This window comes from Elaeis guineensis, chromosome 16 (genome assembly GCF_000442705.2).
Source record: "Elaeis guineensis isolate ETL-2024a chromosome 16, EG11, whole genome shotgun sequence".
NCBI classification, from domain to species: domain Eukaryota; kingdom Viridiplantae; phylum Streptophyta; class Magnoliopsida; order Arecales; family Arecaceae; genus Elaeis; species Elaeis guineensis.
The window spans coordinates 35,461,976-35,488,302 of record NC_026008.2 but is presented as its reverse complement, the minus strand read 5'-3'; the positions used below and the strand labels follow the sequence as shown (position 1 = coordinate 35,488,302).

At 35.0% G+C, this 26,327-nt stretch overlaps 1 protein-coding gene across 1 annotated transcript in view; it reads left to right on the top strand.

Moving 5' to 3' along the window:
• Positions 1–12,275: 12,275 nt before the first annotated feature.
• LOC105059495 (actin-2) overlaps positions 12,276–26,327 on the top strand; it is a 33,299-nt gene continuing 19,247 nt past the window's right edge. Inside the window, exon 1 of the mRNA XM_073250054.1 lies at positions 12,276–12,407. The gene's annotated coding sequence lies outside the window, so the exon portion shown is untranslated. The remainder of the gene's footprint in view (positions 12,408–26,327) is intronic.

Sequence of the window (26,327 nt, the reverse complement as noted above, 5' to 3'; positions counted from 1 at the left end):
TAAAGTAATCTACTCACTTATTAGAATAAATTTCATTCTCTCTACAGCTATCTTTTTTCTTATTCTAATTTTATAAATATGTGTTGTATTAAAACAAAGGTTTGGCTTAGCTCATTTAGCGTTCAATGAAGAATTGAAGAACTTATTTGATATCCTTATATTAGTTTAAAAAGAATTCATCTTCATAAATAAAGAAAGCATTGTCAATCTTAATTAATTTATATGTTAGAGTGAAATTGAGTGTAGGAAGCGGGAGTTGGGGGGGGGATTATGATGTTGGAAGGTGTAACTAGAAAGAGATTTTTTTAATCAAAAAATTACTTTAGATATAGGACATATGTATGAAAGACTTTGCGACTCGATCATATATGATGGAATTATCAAAACTTTGATTTTTTTCCCCCAATCCTATTTGTAACTCATCGAAGGTTTGAGTGTAAAAAAAGAAGATGTATGCGACAATTCCTCACTCTAAGGATTTCATCTGAAATGTATAACTTTGTAGATATGTACTAAGATATTTAAATACATGAATTTTATATGAATCATATGATAAAGTATCATATCATTTAAGCTATTAAAAATGCCTAGAAATCAAAATTTATGCATTTTCATCGTCTTTAATATATACATCATACAGACAGTAATAAGCAAGCTCTATTATATTGAGGATATTTGTATTTATTTTGAGAATCAATTTTATTGATCATAATATATATGTATTGAAATGTATAGATTTAAAATCAAATAGCTTTCAATAATCATCTATAGTAAAGTGTTGTCTTATATCATTGTGACCATATTGTCTTCACTTGATGTATAAGTAAAAGTCTAGTTGTTGCCCAGCTATGCAACCCAAGAGGGGGGGGGGTGAATTGAATTTCTAAAAAATTTAAACTTAACTTACAACTTATGAAGAATACTTAACAATGGCAAGATAAGTAAGGAGAGTGTAATTGATGCAAGGGTAATGGTTGGATGCAAGAATGCAAGAGAATAAAAAAGTTTAAAAGGAGAGCAATTAAGCACAACACAAACAAAAGGATTTATAGTGGTTCGGTGCCAACCTTGCACCTACATCCACTCCCCAAGGTCCTACTTGAGAATTTCAATCCACTAACTTGTATTCAACCTGAATACACTCATCGAAAACTCCGACTCTAGCTATCCCAAGTTAGTCCACTTATTTTTTGGGTACAAGCCAACCCAATACAATCCGATTCAAGGTTCGGATCAATCTTCTCACATTTTGAAACCCTTCCAAAATAAAAATAATGACTCAAAAAAGGTATTACAGTTAACAGCACAAAAATACAAAAGAAGCTCCTTTAATGAGCGAATAAGGCATTAAATACACTTTACACAATTTAAAGAAAACTCTTTCTGATTTCTTCAAAGTAGTTGGAGATTTGAATGAGCACTTAAGGAGTTGGTGAACTTGAATTAAAAAGCTTCTTGAACGCTTTAAGTGGGCTCTTGCTTAAAGTTGTAAAGAATGCTTGAAGAACCTTTTTCAAAAATCTCTCTCTTTCTTCTTCTCTTTGATTCTCTCTTTTAAGTCCCTTTATATAACTTCAAATAATGATGGAGAGTAATCTGGGCTGAAATAGAGCTGTTAGAGCACATTAAATGAGCATTAAATGCAATTGAAACAGGTTAAAAACTAGTCGTTGTGAAACTTTTCCGTCACAGGAGTCGACTCATAGGGTTGACTCATAGGGTCGACCTCTGTGGAATAGAACAGAAAATGACTGTTCTATAATTTTGACCTGCAAAGCAGCAGAGGTCGACTCATAGGGTCGACTCATGCCAAGGGGTCGACCCATGGGATCAACTCACAGAGAATGCCAGCCAAAATTTCAGCATGTCGTTCAGCCCTTTAAGCCATGAGTCGACTCATGGGGTTGACTCAAAAATAAAAATCTGATTTTCTTACAAAATATACTTCCAAAAATGTTGAAATTTTCTCCAATGAATTGTACGTCTTCAGTTCTTGCTCTTGAGGCTTCTGAATCAGGTCTTGACAAAATTATGATTTTGCCCCTGAGATGCAATATATCTTTTTCCAAGCCAGAATCATTAGTAATCCCCTCAAATGCTTTGTAATCATCAAAATCAATTCAAGGAGCAACAATCTTTTCCTTTTTGATGATGACAAAATATTTGAGCAAAAGCATATAGAAAATATTGAACATTAATTTTAAATTTATGAAGATGCATCACTTAGATATTATTGTCAAGTATTGGAACGAGATGCATCATAAGCAGTTTAAGGAATAAATTTGAAATTTGCTGTAAATCTGAAATTTGCTTATAAGTGCATTTGCCTGGAAAGAAAAAACTGATTTTGATTCTTTGGCATATGACACATGTGTTGTTCATTCTTTAATGCTCTTATTGCTTAATCAAAATCCTCTTCTCGATTTTTGAATTGGTACTTAATGTGCAATCTTTATTGCTCTTATTGCTTTGCTCAATCTCAATCTTGATTCTCTACTCCTCCTTTTTGACAGCATCAATTGAGATTCTCTACTCTCCTTTTTTTTGAATATATTTTCTTTATTTCTTCCTTTTGATGGGATCAATTTTACATTTTCAGCTTCCTTCTTTATTTCTTATTGTTTTACTCCCCCTCAATATAGCAATCGTAAAAAAATATATATCAATTTGCTCATTGAAAAGATATTGCTATTCAAGAATTTCAGAATTTAAAAGTAACTCCATTTGATCAGAGATATTCATTGAAAGTTAAAGTATATATATATCCAAAAGATGAGTAAGTACGAAGATGTTTCAATACATAAGTGTTGACTTAGAGTACAAATGACATGGATAGAAACTATCCAAGAGTCAATCAGTCAACATTACATTACATGGCCTACAAGATAGATCCTAGATCAAAAACTAAAGAAAAGACAGACTACACTGGATCTAGTAGATATCATGACTGGATGGATCAGAGTCTGATGAATCAGAGATGTGGTGAGGAGATGAAGGATCATGTCCACGAGCTCGATCTCGATCGCGTCTGCCTCTGCCATGGGTAGAGGTGCCAGCACGAGTGGAAGGGTGAGAAGATCCTGAAGCCTGAGAAGCAAAGGACTGAGCTACAAGAGAGAGTCTGATGGTGTCCAGAAGGTTCAGAGCTCTCGAAACAGATTGTAGCAGTGCAGTGAACTGAGTGGAAGCATGCTCACTAGAGCCCCTGATCTCTCTCCTCAGAAAGTCAAAACCACTCTCTAAGACTCCTTGTAGTCTGGCTGCTTCTGCAGATAGGTCTGAGACCTCAGTGATGTCCTCATGTGGCTGTGGATGGGCTAGAGCTAATACTTACCTCTGCAAGTCAAATACTCTGTCAGTCAGCCTTACACAACCCTCAAGCTACTCGATACGTACTGACTGATCAGAAATTATCTGGAACACAGTGGAGATATGGGGGATCAGTGTCTGATCAGATACATCATGAGATATCGATCTCTGAGCAAAAACTGAAGTACCCAACTGATGTGAGAGTATGGAGGCTATACGTTGAGATATCATCTTTATCTGATCATCAGCCAATCTGATCTCTGAAGGATGTGCTCTACTGTCCGGCTGCTGAACTGAAGTGTGCCTCCTCGCAGACTCTGATGGCCCAGCCTCGTGGTCAGAAACAAACTGAATATCTGGAGATACAGCCCTGTGATCACGGAGAGGTGATGATGGTTTTTCTTCCCCTGCTCTGTCCTCAGCTCTCTCTTCCACATCTTTTGTCCAACCACCATCAGTCTTGAAAAATTCCATGCGGTGCAGAGTATGGCGGTTGATAGTGTCGGAGTGAGATAGCCTAGCTACTGTCTCCCCCTCAAAGCTAACTCCAAACCTCCTAAATACTAAAGTGAGAGCCATACCGAAAGGCAAATGTGCCTTGGACCTATTCAAGGTCTCTCTCATAGCCTCAATCATCAATGCCGGGAGGTTCAAGGGAGTTTGAGTAATAACATGATACATAATGCAGATATCCCGATCAGAGAGAAGATCGTGTCTACCACTTCTAGGAAAGAATAACTTAGTTACCATTTGGTGTAGCAGTCTCATCTCAATGGAAAGAATCTTAGCCTCTAATTTGTTTAGGCTTCCAGTGAAAGTTCTTCCTAGAATAGCATTTATTCCCTCCTCCTTAACTGGGAGTTCCATGTTTGTGTATCCCTCATAGGGTAAATGAAGAATTTTTCCCAAGAGCATAGGATCAAGGTTAATTTCTATACCTTTTACTGTAGATTTTACTGTTTCATTGCTGTATCCCAAATTCAGATAAAATTTCCTAACAAGATCCACATAAGTATTTTCTTTTAGGTAGCAGTAGAATTTTCAACCTTGGTCCTTAATTTTTGATCCGATAGAGAATCTTTCCTTTTCAAAAAATCTAAAATCAATATTTTTGCCGGGTTCTACCTTTCTATCGAAAAGGGGTACCTTACTGGGACTGATTGGAGATTGAGTTATAGTAGGAGCAGATGCAGGAGCAGGGATTGAAGCTGACGTGGTCTCGGTTGCTTGTCTCTTCCGGCGCACACTTTCTTCCAACCCGCGAACTGATTTCCTCCTCTGTGGAAGCTTCATCTTCGGAGCCATTTGCACAAGCAAAGCTAGCAAGAAACTTAGGTGAGCAAATGTGGGGAGAGATAAAGGGTTTTTAGGGGAAGGATAAGGATTTTGGAGAAGAAAAGTCTCGATTTGGAGAAGACGGGTAGAGTCTAAGATAAGCTCGACTCGCTCCAAATGGAGAAGGAGAAAAGAGAGGAGCTTGATTTCAAGAGCGCGATTTAGAGGGTGAGAGATGGTGGGAGAAGAGTTTTGGGGAAAAATTTGGGTTTGAGGAAGAAGAGAGGGAGTCTTTTGGTTTGGTGGAAGGAAGAAGACGAAGAGTTGGGTCGGCTCAAGGGAGGTTTTCCAACAAAAAGAAAGCGCCCGAAGGATTTAGTCAATATTACAAGTTTACCCTAGGGTCGACTCTGGGGGTCGACTCATGGCACAAAAAAATTCAAAAAAATGATGAAACAGTTTCAAAAAAATTTAAAATATTAGGAGAAGGATGTTTACCCAAAAATTGATCATGAGAATATTTATTTTTGGCTTTTGAGCTCAAAAGAAAAGATGAGAATTAAGCTAAAAGAATTTTTGGCATTGATATCTTGGAATCAGAGAGACATCTAAGTAGATGGATCAATGATTCCTAGTTCTCTCCTAATTTCATAAAATTTATCTTCACTTAAGGTCTTGGTAAAGATATCAGCTAATTATTTTTCAGTACAAACATAGTCAAGAATTATGTCTTTATTTTGGACATGTTCTCTTATGAAATGATGCCTGATTTCAATATATTTTGACCTAGAATGTTGAATTAAATTTTTAGTGAGATTTATAGTACTAATGTTATCACATCTTATGGGAGTTTCATTAAGTTTGATACCAAAATCTTTGAGTTGTTGCTTAATCCACAAGATTTGAGCACAACAACTTTCGGCTGTAATGTATTCAGCCTCGGCTGTAGACAGAGCTACCGAATTTTGTTTCTTGCTAAACCAAGAGATTAGGTTAACTCCAAAAAATTAGCAAGTTTCACTAGTATTTTTTCTATCTAATTTACATCCAGCAAAATTGGCATCTGAATATCCTATTAAATCAATTAGTAAGTCCTTAGAATACCATAATCCTAAAGTTTGTGTACCATTTAAGTATCTAAAGATTCTTTTAACTGTATTCAAGTGTGATTCTTTTGGATTTGATTGAAAGCGAGCACACAGACAAACACTAAACATGATATCAGATCTACTAGCAGTTAAATATAGTAGAGAACCAATCATGCCTCTATAAAATTTTAAGTCTATATTTTTATCTTCTTCGTCCTTGTCAAGCTTACATATTGGGCTCATGGGTGTGCCAATCGGTTTGGAGTTCTCCATTCTAAATCTTTTGAGTAATTCTCTTGTGTACTTGCTTTGGGTGATGGAGATTCCTTCCTTTGTTTGTTTGATTTGGAGTCCGAGGAAGAATGTAAGTTCTTCCATCATGCTCATCTCGAACTCCCCCTGCATGAGCTTTGCAAAATCTTGACAAAGAGTTTCATTAGTAGACCCAAAAATAATGTCATCAACATATATTTGTATAACTAATATATCATCTTGATTTCTTTTAATGAAAAGAGTTGTGTCTACATTTCCTCTTGAAAAATTATTATTAAGTAAAAATTTGCTTAGCCTTTCATACCAAGCCCTGGGTGCTTGTTTCAAACCATATAGAGCTTTATTTAATTTAAAAATGTGATTAGGAAAAGCATGATTTTCAAAATCTGAGGATTGTTCTACATAAACTTCTTCAGCGATATATCTATTTAAAAAGGTACTTTTGATATCCATTTAGAATAATTTAAATTTCATAAAGCAAGCATAAGCAAGTAGAAGTCTAATTACCTCTAATCTAGCAATAGGTGCAAAAATCTCATCAAAATCAATTCCTTCTTCTTGATTATAATCTTTTGCAACTAATCTTGCTTTATTTCTTATCACATTTTCATGTTCATCCAATTTATTCCTATAGACCCATTTTGTGCCAATTATTGAATAGTTTTTAGGTCTAGATACTAAGGTCCATATATTATTTCTTTCAAATTGATTAAGTTCTTCTTGCATTGCATTAATTCAATTAAAATATTTTTCAGCTTCATCTATGATTTTAGGTTCAAGATGAGAGACAAAAGCACAATGATTGAATGCATCTTTAAGAGAAGAACGAGTTCTTACACCATATGTAGGATCATCAATGATTAGTTCCTTGGGATGATTGTAATCATACCTCCATTCTTTGGGTAGATTGTTTGTACCTTGAGGTTGTTCTTGTCGTTCTTCACCTTCTTCATCTTGTTTGTCTTTATGTTCTTCATCATCTTGAATTATTGAATCTTTTAGAGTGATCTCCTTCATCCCTTCTATAAGAGGATCTGCATCATCAAAACCTTCATTCATCCTTGAAGGAAGATCATTAGTTTTATCAAAGACCATATGTATTGACTCCTCTACTACTAAGGTTCTTTTGTTAAAAACTCTAAAAGCTTTACTAGAAGAGGAGTAACCAAGAAAAATTGCTTCATCGGATTTTGCATCAAATTTTTTTAGTTTTTCTTTACCATTATTTAATACAAAATATCGGCAACCAAAAATATGAAAATATGCAATGTTTGATTTTCTTCCTTTCCAAAGCTCATAGGGAGTTTTCTTTAAAATTTATCTAATTAAAGCATGATTTAATATGTAACATGCTGTGTTAATTGCTTCCGTCCAAAAGTATCTTGGAAGGTTGCTTTCACATAGCATGGTACGGACTATTTCTTCAAGAGTTCTATTTTTTCTTTCTACTACCCCATTTTGTTGGGGTGTCCTAGGTGCTAAAAAATTATGGCCAATTCCTTTTTCATCACAAAACTTCTCAAAATCTTGATTTTCAAATTCGGTTCCATGATCACTTCGAATATTTTGAATTGAAAAATCTTTCTCATTTGTGACTTTTCGATAAAATTTAGAGAAAACTTGAAAAGTTTCGTCCTTGTGTGTCAAAAAGAAAATCCATGTAAAATGAGAGAAATCATTAATAATTACAAAATCATATCGTTTTTCTCCTAGACTAGTAGTTCTAGTAGGTCCAAATAAATCCATATACAATAGTTCTAATGGCCTAGAAGTTGAAACAATATTTTTGGATTTGAATGAAGCTCTTGTTTGTTTACCTAGTTGGCATGCATCATAAATTCTATCCTTTTCAAAGTTCAATTTGGGTAAACCAATAACCAATTCCTTCTTAATGAGTTTTGAAAGTGAGTGCATGCTAATATGTGCAAGCCTACGATGCCAAAGCCAACTAATCTCATTAATCTTGGCATTTAAGGATACTAGGCATTACATGTTTATTTTGGATAGATCATTCAAATCTACCATATAAACATTGCCATGTCTATGCCCAACAAATTTAATGCCTTCATTAGCAGGACTAGTTACAATGCATACAGAAGATTCAAAAATAACTTTGTATTCTTTATCACAAAATTGACTGATACTTAATAAATTATATTTTAAACCATCTACTAATAAAATATTTTCAATATACTTGAAGGGAGTGATACCAATGTTACCTATACTGATGATCTTTCCTTTGTCATTGTCTCCAAAGGTGACCATCCCTCCATTTTTAGTATCAAGTGTGATGAATTGAGATTCATCATCAGTCATGTGTCTCGAGCATCCGCTATCAAGATACCATTTTTGGTTTGCTCCTTGGGATGCAAGACACACCTATACATAAGAATCAAATTTTGACTTTTGGTACCCAAGTTTTTTTGAGTCCTTTTTGGTTAGTCACAATGGTTCCTTTTGGAACCCATATTTTCTTTACATTAGAATTTATGGATTTGTTAGAAAAACAAGTGTATGACTTACGTCCTACTCTACCACATTTGAAGCAAATAATGTTTGAAAACTTGTTGCTTGAAGAGTTTACATAAATATTTTTTAGAAACTTTTATTTTTTTAAGGGGTTGTAGCCAAGACCAGCTTTATTATAAACGACCTTTTGATTTTCAAGTATCATATTAAGTTTATTTGAACTTAAGGTGAATTTTTCAACCATTGATTTTAGCTTGGCAATCTCATCTTTTAAGTTCAGATTTTCTTGAGACAGGATTGATTTTTCATTAGAAATACTCTCATTTTGTTTTAGTAAGTATTGATTCTTTGATTTTAACTCTTTGTTCTTTACCCCTAGCTTCTTTAGTTCATCAATTAAATCATAAAAAGCTTCATAAAGTTCTTCAAAGGTAAAGTCAATAGGAGTTGCAAAAATTATCTTATTTTCATGTGCCATAAGGTACAAGTTAGCTTGTTCATTTGAGTCTTCTTCTTCGGAGCTTGACTCATCACTTCCACTCCAAGTAGCCATCATGGCCTTCTTCTTGTATTTCTTGGGATCCTTCTTCAGTTATGGATATTCAGACTTAAAGTATCCCGATTTCTTACATTCGTAGCAAATAAGGGGTTGGTCTTTATCTTTTTCTTTGCTATGTTTCCTTTTTGTGGGTGGCCTCTTCCTCATTCCTTGTTTTCTTTTTCTCAAAAATTTCTTAAACCTTATAGTAATGAGAGTCATTTCTTCATCCTGCTCTTCATTTTCTGTATCATCAGTTTTTTCTTCAAATTGAGTCGTGGATTTGAGGGCGATTGTCCTCTTCTTTTTGACTTCTTCTTCTTGGTGTTGTTTCATGCTCAACTCATGTATCATCAGTGATCCTAGAAGCTCTTCCAAAGGTAGGACGTCCAGATCCTTGGCTTCTTGGATAACGGTCACTTTGGCTTCCCAAGTCTTGGTAAGGACCTAAGAATCTTCCTCACGAGGTCACTGTTAGAATAAGACTTACCAAGTCTTTTTAAACCATTTATAATATCAGTAAAGCGAGTAAATATTTCAGTTATAGATTCATCATGCTCCATTTTAAAAAGTTCATATTTATGCACGAGCATATTAATTTTGGATTCTTTCACTTGATTAGTTCCTTCATGAGTTACATTTAATCTATCCCATATTTTCTTAGCAGACATGCAAGTTGAAATACGATTGAATTCATTTGCATCTAGGGCACAATACAAGACATTCATGGCTTTAGCATTTAGTTTAGCCATTTTCTTATCAACCTCATCCCATTCTTTTTCGGATTTGGTTGATTCCATACTATCAATAATTTTAGTGGGTATGTGTGGTCCGTTTACTATGATACTCCACATATCATAGTCAAGTGCTTGAATGAAGATTTTCATCTGAGCTTTCCAATAGGTATAGTTTGATCCATTGAAAAGTGAAGGTCGGTTAGTGGACTGCCCCTCGGCTAGAGAAGTGCCAACTTGAGTTGCCATAGATCTTTAGCTCTTTGATTGGTTAGATCAAAGTAGGGCTAGAGCATCGGGCTCTGATACCACTTGTTGCCCAACTATACAACCCAAGAGGAGGGTGAATTGGGTTTCTAAAAAATTTAAACTTAACTTACAACTTATGAAGAATACTTAACAATAGCAAGATAAGTAAGGAGAGTGTAATTGATGCAAGGGTAATGGTTGGATGCAAGAATGCAAGAGAATAAAGAAATTTAAAAGGAGAACAATTAAGCACAACACAAATAAGAGAATTTATAGTAGTTCGGTGCCAACATTGCACCTACATCTACTCCCCAAGGTCCTACTTGGAAATTTCAATCCATTAACTTGTATTCAACCTGAATACACTCGTCGGAAACTCCGACTCTAGCTATCCCAAGCTAGTCCACTTATTTTTCGGGTACAAGCCAACCCAATACAATCCGATTCAAGATTCGGATCAACCTTCCCACGTTTTGGAACCCTTCCAAAATAAAAATAATGACTCAAAAATGGTATTATAGTTAACAACACAAAAATACAAAAGAAGCTCCTTTAATGAGCGAATAAGGCATTAAATACACTTTACACAATTTGAAGGAAGCTCTTTCTGATTTCCTCAAGGTAGTTGGAGACTTGAATGAGCACTTGAGGAGTTGGTGAACTTGAATTAAAAAGCTTCTTGAACGCTTTAAGTGGGCTCTTGCTTAGAGTTGTAAAGAATGCTTGAAGAATCTTTTTTAAAAATCTTTCTCTTTCTTTTTCTCTTTGATTCCCTCCTTTAAGTCCCTTTATATAACTTCAAATAATGGTGGAGAGTAATCTGGGCTGAAATAGAGCCGTTAGAGCACATTAAATGAGCATTAAATGTAATTGAAACGGGTTAAAAACTAGTCATTGCGAAATTTTTCCGTCACAGGGGTCGACTCATGCTCATGGGTCGACTCATGGGGTCGACCTCTGTGGAATAGAGCAGAAAACAACTGTTCTGTAATTTTGGCCTACAAAGCAGCAGAGGTCGACTTATAGGATCGACTCATGCCAAGGGATCGACCCATGGGGTCGACTCACAGAGAGTGCCAGCCAAAATTTCAGCATGCCGTTCAGCCCTTTAAGCCATGAGTCGACTCAAAAATAAAAACCTGATTTTCTTACAAAATACACTTCCAAAAATATTGAAATTTCCTCCAATGGATTGTACGTCTTCAGTTCTTGCTCTTGAGGCTTCTGAATCAGGTCTTGACAAAATTACGATTTTGCCCCTGAGATGCAATAAGTTTTTTTTTCAAGCCAGAATCATTAGTAATCCCCTCAAATGCTTTGTAATCATCAAAATCAATTTAAGGAGCAACACTAATGATACACATGATTTTTGATTTATTGTAGGTATATCTAATGGCGTAAATTTTGACCAATGATATGCATTTTTGATTTGGATACTCGATTGTAAATTAGAGAGACATAGATACCTCTGACTTTGAATGGAGCATATTCTATTTCACTCTTTACATACATATATACGCATAAATATACATATTCCTTGATTTCTAATTAACTAATCGAGGAAGATCTAATTTATGTGAACCTGCAATTTTGATAAATAAGTCTTTACTTTAGGATCCTATGCCAATGTTGTATCTAATATATCTACAAATTACGTTCATAAGAATAACTCTATATATTTTATTAAGTTGATAACCAATCAACCTAAAAATTATTTGAATTGGATTGATCAAGTAAACCTGAATCATCTAATGAACAATCCAATCCAAAATTCCAAGTTTCGATTCAAATTATACCACACCTAAAGTATATCGTCGAGCTTCAAAAACAGTGATATAACAAGATTGATGTCAGATTCAATTAGGTTGATAGAGAATGTGGAGGTTGCATTTATTTAACGGCACGATTCTAATTGGCTAGCAGACATAAGAAATTTGACTAATTCTACATATTGAAAACAACTTTCATGCCATTCTTCTTTCAAAAAGAAATCTTAATTATCAGAATCTCTTCAAACTTAGCTTGTAGTGAAAATAAAGTGATGACGGCTATTACTTTCTAGATTCTTCCTAAAAAAGGGAAAACATATTACTAATAAAATTATTAATAATAATTTATTTTTTATAATAATATAAAAAGATAAAAAGCTAAAAATAATCGATCTAAGTAAAAATCAGTGATTTACTGAACGGTGGACAGAGCTCGATCAAGACTATCAAGCCGTTCACGTACCACATCTGATGATCGGTAATAAATGATGAGATTATTTTTCCGCACGGTCGCAGCGTTCATGCCATCCTATTGGCGATTTCCCATTATAAAATTCCATTTCATGAGGGTTGTATCTTCGCCGCCCTTCACTCAATCTCTGTCTCTCTGAAGCCGGAGTTCTACCCCTCTCCTCCTCTCTCCCGTCTGCTTCGGAAGCGGAGAAATCCCTCCTCGATCTCAACGCCATCGGCGTCGCGAAAGGTAACCGATTTTCCGGATCCCGATTGATTTTTTTTTCTTTTCATAATAGTCGTAGATCTTTTTGAATCGGAGCTTTCGGCGAGTTTTTCTGTTTCTTTCGTGTAGATCTGTTGATGGATGTGATCTCTTTTGTTGTTGTTGTTGGATCTCTGTGATTGATGGCTCGAAGGAACTTGCTTTTATTTTTTTCCTAATTTTTTTTTTTGGTATGTTTGGATTTTTTTTTTTAAGGTTAAAATAGTGATCGGTGACAAAATTGTTTAATTTTTCAATTTTATTTTCCGTTGTTTATATGGCTTAAGATTGATCTGCTCTCTGGGTATGGAGTGTATGGTATGTGATTGAGGATCGGAAATAGACTGAAGTAATCGGGTCCGAAAATGGGATTTGAACTAGACTTGAGTTTGTAAACTTGAAAATAATTGCGTTTATTTATATGGAGATTATGATCGATCTCAAGGAGTGCATGATATGCATGGATGCTAATCGGTCGTGATTGGGTGCAGTCGACAAGATGTGAGAATGCCCAAATGATTTTCCAGTGACGTGAAAAATTAGAGTGTTTTGGATTTTTTTTTTCTTGTTAGGTTTTGGAAGTTGATTTGGTCGATTTGAATTAACGAGAACAATGATTTTTCCGTCCACTGTATAATAGTCGTTGAAATATTGCTTTAAAGCCTTCAAAGCATCTTGAATTTGTAGTGACTGGGGTCAGTGCGAAATGGTTTACTGATGCAGCCACTGGTAGAGTTGGTTAGGGTGATGACACGTGGTTATTGTCATATGAGCATTTTGTTTTGGCATTTTCTTTGTTTAAGACATTCTGGATTTGAAGGAACCATTTTTTAATGTTTCATTCATTATAGTCAAATCATATATTATCTTGGATGGATTGCAATGTTTTAGACAAGAGGATTTAGTGGAAGCAAATTCATACAATTTACTGTATTTCACTAATTTTTGTTGTGCTTTACTGGGGAAGTGTGAGGAGAATGTGAAAATGATAGGTCTGTGATAATCTAATCACTTGTTAAGGATGAATCAAGGCTTGTCTTCTTTAATGTGTCCTGAAATAAACTGAGATTTTCAAGATACATCGTTCATTCATAATCTTGAAAAGAATGCCATTATTTGTCTTTTCATTTAAAAATCGAGATTAAAACATCTCTTTCTGTTATACATTTGTAACTATATCAAAGCTTAGTACTGCTTACATGATGTCTTTGTTTTTTCTTTTGGATGCGAATGACTCTCTTGGATTTTTTGATTTTATGATTTTTACTGAAGTTAAGGATGTTGATAAGAAAATTATGAAACACATGAGGCTTATGCAGGCCAATAATGCCTTTTCCCCACTGCAACTAATAGTTTTAAATTTTTAGCAATTAGTGAGCTCCTTAATCATTAGGTTGGTTAAAGATAAGAAAGAGATGCTGGACTCTAAAGTTTTTTTTTTTTTTTTTTGGGACCAGGCACCACAAAGTCTATTTTTTTAAAAGAAAATATTAGGTGAAAACCTAATTGCCTTCATTCAATAAATGAAAGTAAATATTACAGGAGAGAAGTGGGGGGGGGGAGGGGGGGAGGTGAAGGTGGGAGGAATTATGGGAGTTGTTGAATGAGAATATTTATGCGTTTTAGCCACAATACCAGTTCGGTCCTCATCCAGAAAAGGAAATAGAATGGATAATATTTAGCACGTTACAAAGGTTTTTGAATGAGAATATTTATGTATTTTAGCAACAAAACATTCCATTCATCATCCGAAAAAGAGATAGAATGGATAATATCTAGCATGTTAGATTCCAAATTGCAGAATAACGTCTATTGCATTCCAGCCACAAGGACCAGCAAATTCCAGCAGCTAGAGTATGCCAGCTAATTTGCCATTTTTTTTCCTTGATTGCATGCTGTCTCCAAGTTGTCCATAAGGCTACGATTTTGGAAAGCAAATTTGTTAGGTTGAGTTGATGTAAAAACTGATTCAAAATACTGGCTGAGAAAGGATTAAATAATAAATGATCCAAAGTTTCTTCATTTTTGCACATACACAGATGGAAGGATCAAACCATTTTCTGATATGGAGTCTATCAGCTGTAAGGAGTACTTCTGATAGAGTGGGATGACTAAATTTTTAACCTGTTGAGGTAGAGATGATTTCCAAGAAAAAAGGTGCAATAGAAGATGAGGTGTTACCATTTATTCAGAACAGTGTATGTGTCCTTGGCATTGAAAATTTCATGCTTATTCCATCTCCATATAATTCCATCATATTTAGGCTTGGATGGAAGTTTTGCATCATGTTGAACAATCCTTAGTTCATAATTGCTGTTAAGGGAGACTCTGAACTCAAGTTCCCAACGAAAGTTTATGATATCTATTAGAGTTTGGAGTGTCTGGTAACAACGGATATAGAAGAGAAGCATGCATTTCTTGTATCAAGGCACATAGAAGAGAAGCTTATGCAACACAATGTTATGTTTATTCTATTTGAAGGCTTGCATTTATAGTTCTCTTATGCAAGATATGCATGTAAGATTATAGGAAATGGTTCAAGTCTAATATAGTTGGACAGGTAATTCTTGCCCAAGGAAATTTAATCTCTTCAGATGTACCACTAAGGATGACCATATCAGTTTGAGTTCTAAAAGAAAATACCATGAGATATGAGTGGCGAAACTTTTAGTGGCAGTTACTGCAACTGTAGAGAAAGCTTCAGAAGACTTGGATTGAGGGCGAATTGACTTTTTGAAGACTAAATTGACTTGTGGAAGACTACATCACTTGTTTACAATGACAGGAAAATCTTGTATTATTTGGTTCCTGTGAGTTATCTTAGTAGTGAGATCAAGTGCCAACTGTGAACAATACCTCATGTCATGGTTTAACTGTGAGCAGTATGGAATTCTGTCTCCAGTTTACCATACAATTTTTAGTCAGAATTTATATGGAGAAGGTGTTATTATTATTCTTCCATAACTGTGCCAAACCAACTCTTAGCTGATCTAGATCCATTACTAAGATACATGTCATGATATTTTTGTTAATAGATGTGCTGCCTTCATAATGAAATGTAACCAATCTGTTGTCGGTATATCTGTGGAAGTTTGAATTTGCAGAAAATTCTATAGGTCTATCTGTAAAAACTATGAGATCCTTTTGGGTGCACCATGCAAATTTTCTTGGCCCTTACCTGAGAAGGTTGGACCAGAAGTCAATTCAAGTTTTATGCCGATATGAAGCTGAGGCCAAGCATTGTGCAACATATGCAAGTAACACATAAAAGAAAATGCTACATCAATTGGAGCCCCCCCCCCCCTCTTTCGCTCTCTCTTACTTATGGCCTAACAAGAGTCGCAAGGACATATGCATTGGAAAGTTCTTATGTCTCAACTCTCCATGAAATGGGATTTAGTTTTACCAGATTTGAGTCCTTGGTCAGCATAAGATGGTTGGAAGTTTTCTTAAGATTAAGAAGCATTTTATCCCTGTTTTGGTTAATATAGATGTGGCAATGTAGGTGCTCAATCAACATGAACTTTACGAAGCATTAAGCACACAATTTGTTTTTCTATGATGGATTCGATGTTTTCTTTCCTTTCCCTTCTTTTCTTTGTTTTTCTTCATTATATCTTCACTAGTATCAAAGTATAGAATTTATTATTGTTTCTTTACATTTTTGGTTTGTTAATGGTTTGCATCGGCATCTTAACAAGAAATTTTCTTAAAATGCTATTATTCTTGTATTTTACTATGAGGGAGGGGGCGGCAATTTTTTTTGGATTTTGAAGCATAAAATCAAAAAAAAAAAATCCTCTCTCCCTCTTCTCCCTCTTCTCCGGCATTTTTTCGGCGTTTTCTTCTCTCCGGCGGCACGGCGGCGAGCTTCCGGCGGCACGGCGGCGAGCTTCCGGCGGCGGTAAGCTCCCTCCTCTTTTTTTTCTCTTCTTCTCTCTCCCTCTTCCCCTCTCTCTCTCTCTCTTTTTCCTTGGCCGCCGGCGACAGACGGCCGGTGGTGGGCCTGCGCGCCCCGGCGGCGGTCCCGGCCCCCTCCTCTCCCTCTTCCTCTCTCTCTCTCCCCCTCTTTTTCCTTGGCAGCCGGCGGTAGACGGTCGGCGGGGGGCCCACGCACCCCGACGGCATCCCCCCGCGGCGGGCTCTGGCCCTCCCCTTCCTTTGGCCGGCCCCCTCTTCCTCTCCCTCTTCCTCTTCCTCTCTCCCCTTCTCTCCCTCTTCCTCTCTCTCTCCCTCTTTTTCTTTGGCCGCCGGCGAAAGACGGCCGGCGACGGGTTCGCGCACCCCGGCGGCGGCCCCCTGCGGCGGGCCCTGGCCCTCCCCTTCCCTTGGTCGGCCCCCTCTTCTCTCCCTCTTCCTCTCTCTCTCCCTCTTCTCTCCCTCTTTCTCTCTCTTTCTCCCTCTTTTTCCTTGGCTGTCGGCGATAGAGGGCTGGCGGCGGGCCCGCGCGCCCTGATGGCGGACCCGACGGTGGCCCCGAAGCGGCCCCCTCGATGATGGGCCGCGACGGGGCCCGGCGGTGGCCCCCCAGCGGCAGGCCCCGACGGCGGCCCCCAGCGGCGAGCCCGCGGCGGCCCTCCGGTGGCGGGGCTCGTGCGGCCCTGTGGCTCCCTTCTATTTCGATCCGCGGCGGCGGGCCCCGACGACTGGCCCCGTCGGCGGGCCTCGACGAGGGGGCCACGGCGGTGGGCCGCGGCGGTGGGCCCTGACGGCAGACCTCCGACGGTCGGCCCTGCGGGGGCCCGCTTCCCTCGGGGCCCGACGGCCCCCTGGCAGTGGCCCCCCGGCGGCCCCGTGGCGGTCCTCCGATGGCGGGTCCGTGCGGCCCTACGGCATCCTTCTATTTCGATCTTTTTTATTTTTATTTTTATCTCATTATTTTTTATTTTTATTTTTATCTTATTAGATTCAGATTTATTTTAAAATTTGATTCGATAATAATTTAAAAATTTTAAAATATATTGCATTTTATTAAAACGTAGATCTGTCAGTTGACCAATGTAGGATATTCTACGATATCCGTAATATATATTTGATTATATATTTTTGTATGAATACCATAAAATATATACATTGATCAATTGATTGTCTAGTTTGGACAGTTTGAGAATTGCATTTAATTCTATAGGTAATTACATTATTCGAATGATATGCGGAGGGTTCGAGAGAAATTTCGGACAGTATTTTTTTTTAGTTCTCCTCACATATTTTCAATCATGTGGGGAGAATTAAGGAAAAATGCTGTCGAAATTTTTTTCGGTCTCTTTTGCGTATCGTTTGATTAATGTAATTAACTTATAGAATTAATGCAATTCCTGAATGGGATAGGATCTATCTGTACTTATTTGTTGATGATATGATGCATTTATCATGTAAATTTTTTGAAACGATAAAATAATTAGTAATACTAAATATTTTGATTTTGTCATAAGTTTCTCTGAGAAAATGGTCAGTATTCGAGTTCGTGTACTATTATATTATGATGGCATGATACAGAATGATAAAACTGATGTGCAGTACAGTCACCCTGCAAATCGGATGATTAGAGTATCTTCATCATTATCACGTCAAGAATTATTGGACCATTTATATAGCAGTATTCCTGTATACAAAAAAAATATGAAATAAAATTGAAATAGAAATTTTCTAATCTGTCAGGACAGTTAATGCAGAGTAATTATATCTTAGTTTCAATTGATGACGATGAAGATGTCGAAGAAATACTGTTTTTTTTTTTGAAATATTCAGAATGTCGATTTTTAGAATTATATATTGAAAAGGAAGATGTACCGAGCTTTGGATAGCAGACAATAACGTTGGATCTTTCTCAACTTTCGTAACTTCTATGGTGCAAACCGATAGTGTTGAGATCATATTTGCAGAACAACATTTCACTACTGTCGGCCCTAGTTGTCCAATTATTCAGAGTCCTATGGTGACTTCTCCTGTGTCTTCTGCTATGGTGACTTCTTCTTTGCTAGAAGTAGTGGTAAGTGTGGAAGCTGATACTCATATAGGGAACGATGACTGGATAGTTGGTGGAATAAATTCTGATAATTTAAGTTTTGAGTCAAATGAAAGCGGAGATGAAGACTATTGAATGGATGAGGACAGTAGCAGTAATGATGATGATGATGAAGATGAGAATGATGATGGAGATATTCTGGCTAATATTAATGTGGGAGAATCTCAACTTCGTTTGTACGAATTCTCATAATTTTTTAACGATATAAATTTAGATGATGGTGGTTGTGTTAGTGCTGGTCGAAAATTGAACTCTGACTATCAATTTTGGGACTCCTCGATGACTGAATTTTTTAAAGATCTAATATTGGAGTGTAAAGATTATGTAAGGAGAGCTGTTGATCTTTATCACATTATGAAGCATCGGACATACAATGTAATTCAGTCGCATTCGAAATTATAGTCCGTACGATGCGCATCATCAGTTAATGTTCAAAATTGTAAATGGAGGCTTCGTGCTGCATTGTTGAAAAAATATGGATATTTTCAAATCATAAAATATAAGGGTCCTTACACTTGTTTGTTTATGGGATTGAGTCGAGACCACAAACATGTCAGTGAAAGGATGATTGATATACTAATCCGATATATTGTTGAAAAAGATTCCAGTATTAAAGTTGAAGCTATTGTGGCAACTGTTAATGATCAATTTCAATATACAGTGTCATGCAGGAAAGCATGGTGTGGAAAACAAAAGGCATTGGTTGATATTTATGAAGAATGGGAGCCGTCTCATACTAAATTATCCTATTATATGGCTGTATTTCAACATGCAAATCCCGATACAGTTATTCCATGAATTTTTTTTCAAACTGTGAATTTCAATGTCCGAGTTTTAAATTATATTTTCTGAGCTTTCAAACCATCTATCCAGGATTTTACGCACTGTTGTCCTGTAATCAGTATTGATGACACGTACTTATATAGAAAGTTTAAAGGTAAGATATTAATTGCAATAAGAATTGATGCAGAGAATGTGATATTTTCATAGCATATGCAATTATGGATGAGGAGACGACTGCAAGATGGAGTTGGTTTCTTTTTCAGTTCAGAACACATATCGTCAAAGATAGAAATTAAATATGCTTAATTTCTGGCAGGTATCCAGGTATATTAAATGCTATCGCAGATGAGTCTATTGGATGGAATCCACCACGTATCTATCACCGATACTGCTTAAGACATATATGCAGTAATTTCAACACTCATATCTGCAGTAATTTCAATACTCATTTTAAAAATGTGCAGCTGAAAAGAGCAGTATGGCAAGCAGGAAGCATTTATCAAGTTTGCAAGTTCAACTTTATCATGGGTAGGATCAGAATAGTGAATGAAGAGGCTTGGAGCTGGTTGTCCGAGATAGAAAAGGAAAAGTGGACATTGGTACATGTTGATGGCCTGCGCTATGGTGTCTTAACTACAAATTTGTCGGAGATTTTTAACAGTGTTTTATGAGAAGCTAGAAATATGTCAATTACAGCTTCTGTTCAAATAACATTTTATCGTCTTGTGAAATACTTCAATACGAGGCATGTCCAAGTCTTGAGATATGTAGAGGAGAATTCAAATAATTTTTTTACTCATATTGCAATTAAGATTACTGAAGATTAAGTTAAAGCTAACCAGCATCGAGTAACAGCATTCAATCTTCAAAAAGTTATATATGAAGTGCTTACGAGGAGAGCAAGTCCAGGATTACGAGGTGGAGAAAATTTTTATACTATTATTTTAGCTGAAAGAAAATATTCTTGTGGAAAGTGAAGCATGTACAAATATTCATGTTCACATGTTTTAGCTGTGTCAAAAAATTGCTGTACATTTTAGTGATTTTGTGGATGATGCATATACAATTACAGCATATATGAATGTTTGGAGCGGTGATTTTAATCCATTACCACATGAAGATTATTGGATGCATACACGTATGTTCAAATATATTTCTGATCATAATCATTTGAGATCCAAACAGAAAGGTAGACCAAAGTCAACAAGACTACGAAATGAGATGGATGATAGGCAAATAAGTAAGAACCATTGTGGCATTTGTAAGGAACAGGATCATGACCGCCGTCGCTGTCCTAGAATACTTCAACACATTTTAACTTCAAGCAGTGGAAGAAATTAAAGGTTCCGAAGATGTATTTTCGTTATTGTTTTATATATTTTTGTGAGTTTATATTTGAATATACGTGTTTAATATTCTGAGATGAACTGAATTTTGTGTTTAAGTTGTATTGTGTGGTAATATTATGTTTAAAATATATTTCTCATAAAATGAATGTCTATCATATTTCTTATTTTTTAATACACTTGTGATAATATCATTATTTTAGATTCATTAGCGTATTATGGCTTACGATCCGCGGTATCCCGGTCCTCGAGACAGCAGTATTCTTACATTACAGGAGCATCATCGATCACAGACTATTTTAGATGGCGGGGTAAGCATTCCAATCCTATTTACTATTTAATTTTTTTAAAAAAATTATATACATTATCTAATTATTATATTTTATTGCAGGAGTCCAGACACCTTCGTCTACGACGATCCGATGCTGACTTCTGGAGGACAGAGGACATCTCACGTAGAGTGCTCGATTATTTACGATATCTTGGATTTTATGGAGTATATCGGATTGGTCGTATACAGATGGACGTTGGTCTTATTACTGCTTTGCTTGAGAGATGGCGTCCAGAGACACACACATTTCATCTTCCATTTGGTGAGGCGACCATCACTTTACAGGATGTTAGCATCCTTACTGGACTACCAGTTGATGGCGATCCAGTTACCGGAGTTGATCCTACGCTTACCATTTTGGAGTGGCAGGCTTTGTGCTTGCGATTGCTAGGGTTTGAGCCCGACGCACATTTTTTCGATCATTCACGACTCCGGATTGAGTGTTTAGATGATCGTTATCGACATTTTCATATTACGGATGATGCACCAGAGGAGATGGTGCAGCAGTATGTTAGGGGTCAGGTACTGCGGTTGTTAGGTGGTGTTCTGTTACCTGATACTTCATCGAATAAGATGAAGTTGATGTTTTTGCCATTATTAGAGGATTTAGACTTTGCTCGTAGACTCAGTTGGGGCAGTGCAGTACTAGCTTGCTTGTACAGAGCTATGTGTCGAGGTTCTTATGCTGATCAGAGCGAGATTGGTGGTTATCTTATATTATTACAGGTATTTGAATTAAAAATTTTTATTTTTAATATTTAATTATATTTAAAATATTGGGTTTATCATATATGATTTTTTTGAAATTTACAGATTTGGGTATGGGAGCGTATGCCGACTATCAGTCCATTACGACGACAGTTACTCGAGATGCCATCAGAGCAGCATGATCCTAATGTTCCATTCAGACTAGATGGACCATTGGGATATAGGTATAAAAATATTATTTTTTTTATTTAAAATTTACTGTTTTAAATTCGATAAAATTTATTTAACATGAGTTGATTGTGAAACAGATGAAATGTTGCATTCAACGTTCATCACGTATCGACGAGAATGGCACGGGTTTATAGGTACCAGTTGGATACATTAGTTGATACATATAGACGGGTAAATTTTAAATTTTTTATAAATATCATTTTACAGTATTCATAATTTATTAAAATTTTAGCTTACTAATTTTTTTATTTTAACTCTATCAGTTTTTGTGGGAGCCGTATACAGATGATATATTGGCTATATTGCCGCAGATGTGTACAGTTGACATGATATATGGACTGCTAGGGTGCCACTTATTTGTTTTGATGTGGTAGAGTGGCATCTTTCCGATCGTGTTCTGCGGCAGTTTGGTCAGATTCAGGACATCCCAGAGCAGTTTGATACCAGCCAGACACTTCATCGTATTGATCGACGAGGGAGAGCTCGTATTGACTGGCGTATTAAACATGCAGAGTACATCGATATTTGGGATGCACGTCGAGATCACATTGTTAATGGTGATCCCATTTTGAGAGGTCGTTCATATACCGATGACTACATGGCTTGGTTTTTTAGCATTACAGTGCGCGTTATTGGACAGCCTCGGTATGCAGTTCCTGGATATGAGGGCGAGAGTTCTGCTGTGCGTCTTTTGGTAAGATTATGAAAATTAATTTATGTTATTTGTGTTATATTTTTATTTTATATTTTACAGTATATTGACAGTTTTATTTTTATTTTGTAGATTGATTCTATGTCGAGTATTGTTTTGAACGTTCGTCGTGCTTTATCTACGACTGATGAGGACGAACGGATTCGAATACTGCGTGAGATAGAGAGAACAGGTTTTGGAACATTGGTGGCGATTGGTGTTGATCCATATAGCTGTGCCTCTTGGTATGGAGCAGTCGATGCGCCAAAATGAGATATACACCGTCACCATATGTTTCACATATGTCATCACCGCATATTCCGCAGATGTCATCACTAGATACTGCACAGATGCTTTCGTCTTTTGATCAATAGATGGTAGCACTTTTTTCTTTTTACATCTCTAGATGATATCATCGGATACCAGTTGGCCATATGAGTATGATACTTTCTTTTCAGGTCTATCCGTATATCCAGACGAGAGGATTGAGCGGATCGCTCAATCCGTAGATGATCCGACAGCATCAGTTATTTCTGAGCAGCATGACCAGCAGACCTCTTCCACTGATATAGGAGAGAAGCCATCACAGCAGCAACAGGAGAGAAGCCATCACAGCAGCAACAGGAGCAGCCTTTAAAGACCTTCCTGAAAAGGTCCAAGCGACTACGGGCACCACGACATTTTTGTTGGATTTAGTCTTTTTTAGATTTGTACTTAGTATTTTGAAACTTTTATTGTATTATTTTTTGTACACTTGACATTTTTATTCTATTTAATATTATTAATTATTAATTTTATTTTATATTATTTAATTTTAAGTGATGTGATATTATGCTTTGTGGATATGGTTACACATACTCTAATGTGTCTCAGAATATTAGGAGAGAAAAATTATGCTAAAACGGCTATAGAAATTATAACGTAAATAATAATAATATATCGGATAATTTAATAATGAGATGAATTGGATCGTATTGGTACATCTCGATCTGATACGGATACGAACAGCTACGTACGGTGCGGTATGAAAAAAAAAATTTAATTAATTTGAAATGAAGAAAGTAATTTAAAATGATATTTTTTATTTGAATTAAAATTAAAATTTTTAAATAAAAAAATAATTTGAATTTATATTTTTTATTTGAATTAATATTTAAATTTTTATTTTTTCTTAATTTTTTTTATTTTTTATTTCTTTGTTTGGAATATTTTTAAAAAAAATAATTTGAAATGAGAAAAGTAATCTGAAATGATATTTTTTATTTTAATTAAAATTAAAAATTTTATTTTTTAAAATTAAAAATTATAATTTTTATTATTTTTTATTTTTTAAATATTTTATTTTTCTATGATATTTTTTTTATTTTTTTGACATATTTTTTTAAAAAAATAATTTGAAATGGAAAAAGTAATTTGAAATGATTGTTTTTATTTGAATTAAATTAAAATTTTTATTTTTTTAAATTTAAAATTATAATTATAATTTTTTTCTCATTTCTTTCTCATTTTTTTATGATATTTTTTATTTTTTAATTTTTTAAGATTTTTTTAGATATTTTTTAAAAATTAATTTTAAATGGATAAAATAATTTAAAATTATCTTTTTTTATTTGAATTAAATTAAAATTTTTATTCTTTAAAATTCATTCAAAATTATAATTTTTATTTTTTTCTCATTTTTTTATGATATTTTTTTAAAAAAATTAATTTGAAATGATGATTTTATTTGAATTAAAATTAAAATTTTTATTTTTTTAAATTTAGAATTATAATTTCTATTTCTTTTTAATTTTTTTTTATGGTATTTTTATTTTTTTTTACACCAATTTTTTTCAGATATTTTTTTAAAAGATAATTTGAAATGGGGATACTAATTTTAAATGATAATTTTTATTTTTATCAAAATTAAAATTTTTATTTTTTTATAAATTTAAAATTTTTATTTTTATTTTTTTCTATTTTTTACCATTTTTTTGGGAAAAAATTAAAATCCCATATTATTTGGTGTTTTTTTTAATAGTATTCATGTTATAAACATGAATATAATATAATCTATTATAATATTCATGTTATAAACATATAATATAATCTATTATAATAATATAACATAATATAATAATTTATTATTAAATTAGATTATAAGTAATATATTATATTAAATATAAATTATATTATAAAAATATAATATAATATAATAATATTTTAATATATAATAATATATTATATTATATTATATTATTTTTTACTATACAACATCATGTAATATCTTTTATTATGATTTTACCATACCAAAATATATTTTTGATTTAATTATCAATATATGTTAAAATTTTAAATATTTTATAAATATAATTAGTAGACGGCAAACAATTTTTTTCTGTAAAACTCTATCTTCGAGAGCTCTAAAAGTTCAAGTACCGATAGCAATCCAATCAAACCTTAATCATACTTTTTCCATGAAACCTTTACTTTGAGACCCATTTTATCTAGCCTGGCTATTTGACGTTGAGCCCGGTTCAAGCTTGGGCAGTCAGATTCCTTGCTGGATTCGGATCACTATCTGATAAAGCCCCATCTTGATGCAAACTAGGATCTAGCATTAGAGCAGGAACTTAAAACAGATAACCCATTAGTCATTATTGCAAACACCATGCTGTCTGCCACTCGTCCGGAAGACCAGACACCCATCCCTTGCGTGGGACGTTGTTTGGGCACATGGTGCCACACATGTCCTGCCGCCACTTTATCTATTTATTTATTTATTTTTTGCCTTGGATGCGTCCTTTTTGGCAACCAAACTACTTTGTTCCCTTTCACTCTAGATCGCCCGACTCTGCAACAGCCTGGCCCTCTTGGCCTCCTTTTGGTGGGACCCAAAACTATCTTTGTCAATCTAGTGGATAAATCCAAAAAAGATGAAGTGTTGCATGTGATGGGATTATTGAACGGCTTTTTGGGTTGTTCTTTAGCTCTGGAAAGGTTTGGATTCATGGTTGTTCAGGTGTTTTTTGTAGCACCTCACTTGAGTGACATCAATTGATCAAGTCTTGTGAACTGCCTTCTTGAACCACACCAAGCTCAAGTCTTTAATTTTTGCTATGGTTGTTATGAATGGCCACGATTGAAAACTCTAATCCTAGTAACTTTAATGGGTTACTCTTTAGCTAAGAAGATTTTTCAAAGCCGGATGTTGATAATGAGTGTTATAGTGACATATAATGGTTTGTCACAGTAGTGTATGTAATATGTTAAGAGAGAATATCTACTTCTCTTATATCCAAAATCAATAATTGACATTCAAATTGAAGACTCATACCATTGATGCTAATACTAAAGTAATCTACTCACTTATTAGAATAAATTTCATTGTCTCTACAGCTATCTTTTTTCTTATTCTAATTTTATAAATATGTGTTGTATTAAAACAAAGATTTGGCTTAGCTCATTTAGCGTTCAATGAAGAATTGAAGAACTTATTTGATATCCTTATATTAGTTTAAAAAGAATTCATCTTCATAAATAAAGAAAGCATTATCAATCTTAATTAATTTATATGTTAGAGTGAAATTGAGTGTAGGAAGGGGGAGTTGGGAGGTGTGTAAATCAGCTATATTAAGATTATGATGTTGGAAGGTGTAAATAGAAAGAGATTTTTTTAATCAAAAAATTACTTTAGATATAGGACATATGTATGAAAGACTTTGCGACTCGATCATATATGATGGAATTATCAAAACTTTGATTTTTTTCCCCAACCCTATTTGTAACTCATCGGAGGTTTGAGTGTAAA